The sequence below is a fragment of the Microtus ochrogaster genome, unplaced genomic scaffold (genome assembly GCF_000317375.1).
Source record: "Microtus ochrogaster isolate Prairie Vole_2 unplaced genomic scaffold, MicOch1.0 UNK159, whole genome shotgun sequence".
Classification (NCBI taxonomy): Eukaryota; Metazoa; Chordata; class Mammalia; order Rodentia; family Cricetidae; genus Microtus; species Microtus ochrogaster.
Window position 1 is genome coordinate 213,765 of NW_004949257.1, and position 6,173 is coordinate 219,937.

Here is a 6,173-nt window from a genome sequence, read left to right on the forward strand (position 1 = left end):
CCTTCATCAGGCGTTCACTGTGTATTAAAGAACTCTGATTTCTCTCTGTATGGTATTCATCTCCCTGAAATGAGAGGATTCGATTTTTATGTCATTTGTGAGTCTATGAACATATGGCAGGCGCACACCTCTCTCAGCATCCAGTTGGAGCCTGCAGACAGCCTTGGGTGCCTTCCATCTTGAGACCAGGTCTGTTGGTTCGTTGCTATATAAGCAAAGCTAGCTGATCTGTGAGTTTCTGCAGATTCTCCTGCCTCGACCTCACATCTCCCAGTAGGAGTGAGCTGGCATCTCAAAGCCTGAAGTACTGTGTTTGACTTGAAATTTTCTTTAGTGAGATGTTCATACACGAGTACTGTATTTACATCATTTCTATCCCTTCCTATCTTCCTCCCACTCCTCCTGTGTATGCTTCTCCAATCCCTCTTCTTCTTTAATTATTCTCACATAAATAGGATCTAGTGCACCCATTTAGTGTTATTCTTGTGTACATGTGTGTAGCACCAGCGCTGCTGCAGTACCGAGTTGTGAGAGAGGAGCTGAGGATCATTTGCACTAACAGAATGCTGTTTGTTGAAGGGAGAATGTGGTCTATATATTCAGGCTTGCAGCACTGTGAAAAAACCCAGGGTTCAGAAGTTCATGTTCTCAGGGCCAAATCAGGAAAAAAAAAAAAACTTAAGTGGAACAAGGACCTTGTGGTTAGGCCAGGAGGTGCAAGATGTACTTGCTAGCAAAGGTCAGCAGGGAATAAATAGACATCCTGGGGGAAGGGCCCAACATAAGTGCTTAGGGTTGGCCATATGGAGTTCTCCACCCTCAGAAGAGGAGTGTCTACCCTTTCTCCTGACAAGATTCCTTAGAAGGAATCTGATAAAACTTCATAGGATCAGGGGTCAGGGATCTGGGAGGATATTGAGTTATCAATGTCTTTGGTGTTCATGAGGCCTCTGACTAGTAAACTGAATATTAAAAGATTATTTCTAAATGTTGATTAGAGGGTTTGAGCAGGCATGCCCTTCTGAGCTCTGCATGTACTCTCCCCAATAGTCCTGTGTTTCTGCAATGTTTGTGTTTCCTAAGCATTATCCGTTTTTCTAGGCATATAGCGTCTCTGGTCTAGCCAAAAGCATTCACAGTCAGATAGGCTCCTGTGTTTATTTTCTTCCACAAGTGTTCAAAAAATCACTTGAAGTCCTCCTTCATGGCACTAAATCACCATAAATGTTTTGCATATTAAGATTGGGAGAGTCAGCAGTTGGGTGGGGGACAAGCCCTTTAGTTCTCTGGATATTGGTGTTCATCTCTCTAAGAGAGCAGAGTTGCATGGGAGTATACTTAGGCAGAATTCTGACCTCCCCGAATTTCTGAATCACTGTCATCTATGTCCAAAGTATGTGTCTTGAAGCTATAGGGAGCTCTTACCAGAGGTCAAAAGGATTGCATTCAGTATTTGAGAAATGATTAACACTGTTGTCTCATCCGGAACACTAGAAACACTATTAGTGTGGTATTATATCCGTCTATCTTTTGCAGTGCTAATGTCAGAACTCAGGCCCTCACTTGTACTGAAGTTATTGTTGTGTACCATTTAGCTATGTCCCCAAGTGACAACTCTGAAGATTATGTAATACACAGTTATCTATCATGTGGATTCTTGAACTGGTGTATAGAATGCTTTTTATTAAAGGCTTTTATTCAACAAGTGTTGAATATTCTAATGTTCTCAAAGTGTCAAAGTGCTTGATATGAAGAAGGTGTGGACTTGATGTGGCATAAGCATTTTTGGTGTGACTACCACTAGGCAGGATATTTCAAGTGGACTCTTGAGGCAGAGCAATAGCACAAGCACAAGAGAGCACGTGCAAATTCACAATGAATAAACACAATCAGCCGAAACAACCTGTCAGAGGACCAAAAGCACCATAACTAATGGCACACACTCCCAGCCAATCATGATATGCCAGCAGCAACTGCCAGTTTCAAAAGGACCAACCAAAAACTTTACTGTGGCTGCTTAATTTCCCTAGCCCCATAAAAAGCCCTGATCCTTTTACAATAGAGAGCTTCTGCATTGGAATTCTCCAGTCTGTGTTGTTGTCTCCGTGTCTCCTTACCCCCCTGCCCCACAGGAACTGGGGCTCACACAACCGGCAGCAACAACTGGCACCCAGCGTAGATGAACCTTTTCCTTTTGCTTGCCTTTTGGGTTCTCCTAATACTCTTTTTGGGCATTTTCTTTCTCGTTTGCTGCCCTCACTGCTGTTCCCAGAGTGACTCTCCACCAGCCAGGGTCTTGAGTTTACCCCCTTTGGCTGTTTTCGGTGAGTTGACCCCTTCTTTTGCTTTCCATTTCCTTGCTTTCCCCTGTTTGTCTTCCTGGTTAGGAACTCTCCATCATGACACGGTTGATCCTGGTACCTCCACAGAAGTGCTGATCACCCAGGAGGTAGACCCAATAAAGGACCCTCCAACTGGTCCTTTTGCCTGGAGACACTGTGTGAGTGTATGGCTGTGGCTTACCAAATCACACAAGTCCCTCACCACAAGCAACACTCTCTGTCAGCTCTGCAAACACTACTTTCCCTTTCCCATCTGTCCTTGTCCTTGTCTTCATGCGGACTCCCTCCCTCGAGGACTGAAAGCAACTGATGACTTTTGCCCAGGGCCATTTTCTGGGATTATCTGAAGGTTCTCTTGCTTTAATGGGGAGTCCCGACTGCTCTTCAGAGTGTGGACTTTTGGACCTTTTCTATCCACTTCTCTCCCGTAACATCCGGTTATGTGACCATCAGTTAAGAGCCATCAGGGCGGTGGACAGTCTCTTAATTCACGGAAAGGCGTTGGATGTTCGACTGTAGTTGAATCCCCTTTCCCTTCTGGGATTGGAACATTCTGGGATTGGAAGTAGATGGCTGCTACTTCCACTAGCTTGGCTGAGATACAGTTGTTCCTGCTCACCCTGTGTCTTCTGGTCGTTTTCTTCTTTGCTGCCCCTCCTCTCAGGCTCCTCCTGGGGTCCATCATGATTGGTGTCCTGTCCCCAGAGGATGGGGTCTTCCTTCTCCACCAGCGTTGCCACCACCCCCTCCCCCAAGTTGGTAAGAGATCTGTGAGTTCCATGTGAGGGCTGCTGCCCTGGATCTTGCCTACTGTTTTTGCCTCTACCTGGTCTCCCACACACAATATGCAGAGCCTGGAGCAGAAGCTGCCTTTTCTGGCCATTTTGCTGAGCTATTCCTACAGTTCACCTAAAGCTACCTGAAGCTGAGGTGGCCTGGGCCTCGGGCTGACTCTCCCTACCTGTCTTGGCCCCATTGAGCCCTGGTGTGGCGATTGCACCACCACATGACTTGTCCCTTGACAGCTGCAGAGTAGGAGGGTCCCTGGCTGTGTTGGGCCCATCTCTATCTTCTGAGGACTTAGCTGGTCCCCCTCCTTCCTCAGTCTCTTCCTCCTCTACAATGTCCTCAAAGTCAAAGCTCAAGAAATGCTTTTCCCTCCATTCAGTGGGTCACTCAGTCAGAGGTTCTGTACCAAGCACCCTGCAGTTGCAAGGAGTCACTGACTCTTCCTCCCCAATTAGGCCTTGGAGACCACATCAGGCCCTCCAGTCCTAAGTGAAAACAGCAGCTCCCACTCCTTGGTCGTGCTGGGACAGTTGGTAGGGTATTGACTAGTGATGGCACATCCTCTGGGAGAGGTGGACTGAGTCGTTGAGGGGGAACCTTGAAAGATGGAGCAGCCATGGTACAGAGAGAAGAGCTGCTCAGTTTTATGGGGGCTGAAGAAGCTGCCCCTGACCCAGCAAGAGTGGGTCATGGAGAAAAGGCGGCTGGGCTGACCTCATGGGGAAGAGGGCAGCCTCAGTGACAGAAGTGTCGCCTACTGCTCAGAAGTGAAGGAGATGAAGAAGGAAGAAGTTGCTTGGAGTTCTTTATACCACCCAAGGCATCCCAGCCATGACTCAGCATTCCCTGTTCTACTGTCACTGATATCTGCACAGCCACTGCCATAGAGATACCTAACAGGGAGAATATGCTTGTGATTAAGGTAGAAGGCCCTTCAGAGTATATTCTGGAGACAACTAACTGATGTACTTCATGTAAAGGCCTGAGTATCTGACACCCAGGAGTGCCTAAACTCAGGACTCTGCCTTGCTATCAACCCCATTATGTGACCCTTCCTGTGGCCCCAGGGACCTCCTCACTCACAAAGGATAACACAGACAGCCTGGCTGAATCATTCAGAGAGTCTGCCCAGCTAGGATCTGCTGCTGGGACCCAGCAAGAGCAACAATCGCTTGTGGCAGGGAGCTTATAGGGGCCTTTCCAACCAGTCATCAGCATCCTCCCCCCCCCAGTTCTGCCTCCATTGCTGCTTCCCACTTTGACTCAATGGAACTGCTTCCTCCAAAATTGCCCCCTCACATTCCCATTGAGGAGGAGACCCCAGCAGGGACAGTTTATCCCCTCTCAATCCCCTCCCCTTCCTTCCCCTGGATACTCCAGAAGTAGCTACAGGGTCATTCCTGTTCCAGGGGGAATCAGAAGGTGCTGAGGGGGATCAACCCCTCTCAGGATATCCTTGGTTCCATGGCATGATCTCTCGACTCAAGGCTGCCCAGGTGGTGCTGGAAGGAGGCACTGGCTCCCTTGGTGTCTTCCTAATATGTCACAGTGAGACAAGACATGATGAATATGTCCTCACTTTCAACGCCCAGGGCAAGGCCAAGCACCTGTGTTTGTTACAATATGAATGAATGAGGAGGGTCAGTGCCAGATCCAATATCTGTGGTTCTAGTCCATTTTCGATAAGCTTGAGTGCTTCTGAGTGCATCCCATCACTGTGGAGTCTGGAAGCCCCAGCAATGTTGTCCTTGTCATCTATGAGCTCTCCCAGTGGCAGCAGGGCCAGTAACAGGCTGGGAGCCATGCAGGGACACGTGAGGGTGACAGATACTACCCTGATTCTTGTTACTTTAAGCAAGTACTCAGACAATGGCCCATGCAGCTTCAAACCCATGACAATTGGTACTCCATGTTAAAGGCTGTTCTTGACCCCTTTAGTTTTCCTCCAATGGGTCTGATGCAGCAGAGACCCAAGCCCATACAAATTTGAAATTTGTACTTAATGTCACCTTTGACATGCTTACTGGCAGTGGACAATACACTGACCCTGTCTCACAATCCATGATTGGCTTACATGTCTATTTCCAATAAGTATCTGACCTAGCCTTCAAGGCCCTCAAACTTTGTACACCCGAGGACTGATGGAGGAGAGTCATCTGTCTATGTGTTACTTTCATTGCTTAATAAAGAAACTGCCTTGGCCCTTTGATAGGACAGAAAATTAGGTAGGCAGGGAAGACAGAACAGAATGCTGGGAGAAAGAAGGCAGTGAGACAGACGCTATAGCTCTCCTCTCCAAGATGGATGCAGGTTAAGATCCTTCCTGGTAAGCCATCCCCTCGTGGTGCTACACAGATTATTAGAAATGGGTTAATCAAGATGTGAGAATTAGCCATTAAGAGGCTAGAGCTAATGGGCCAAGCAGTGTTTAAAAGAATACAGTTTCCGTGTAAATATTTCGGGTGTAAAGCTAGCAGGGTGGCGGGACATAGCCCGCTGTTCCTTCTGCAGAAGACAGTGTAAAGTGGCTCACAGCCATCTCTAATGAGATCTGGTGCCTCTTCTGGTGTATATATGGTAACAGAACATTGTATGCATAATAAATAAATCTTTTTTTAAAAAAGTATTTCTGCAATCTTGTCCAACAGGCTGCAGAACCATTTCCTGAATTTTTGACCTGTGTCACCAATGCTGTTGAAAACTGCATCTCATCTTGCCCTACCAAGGATATCCTCACTAAACGGCTAACTTGGGAGGGGCTCAACACTGTCATCTGTAATGTCATCATACCTGTTAAAAATGAAAATATTCCTAAGTGAGTCTAGGCTGCCTGAGATTTTGACACACAGAATGGGCCCATTTCAGCCCTTACAGCTTCCATCAATGCCTTGGTTAACACCAAACTTGACAAGGATGACAATTATGCCCCACCAGACCATACTTGCTGGAGATGTGGACAGTCTGACCATTTACATAGGGATTGCTCTAGGGCTCATCCAAAGACCTAATGCCCTAAATGCCAAGAGGGCTATCATTGGACAT

The 6,173-nt window shown here is 47.2% G+C and overlaps 1 pseudogene; it reads left to right on the forward strand.

The window, feature by feature from the left end:
• Positions 1 to 3,025: 3,025 nt before the first annotated feature.
• LOC101995245 lies at positions 3,026 to 5,121 on the forward strand (annotated as a pseudogene).
• The last annotated feature ends 1,052 nt before the right edge of the window (positions 5,122 to 6,173 follow it).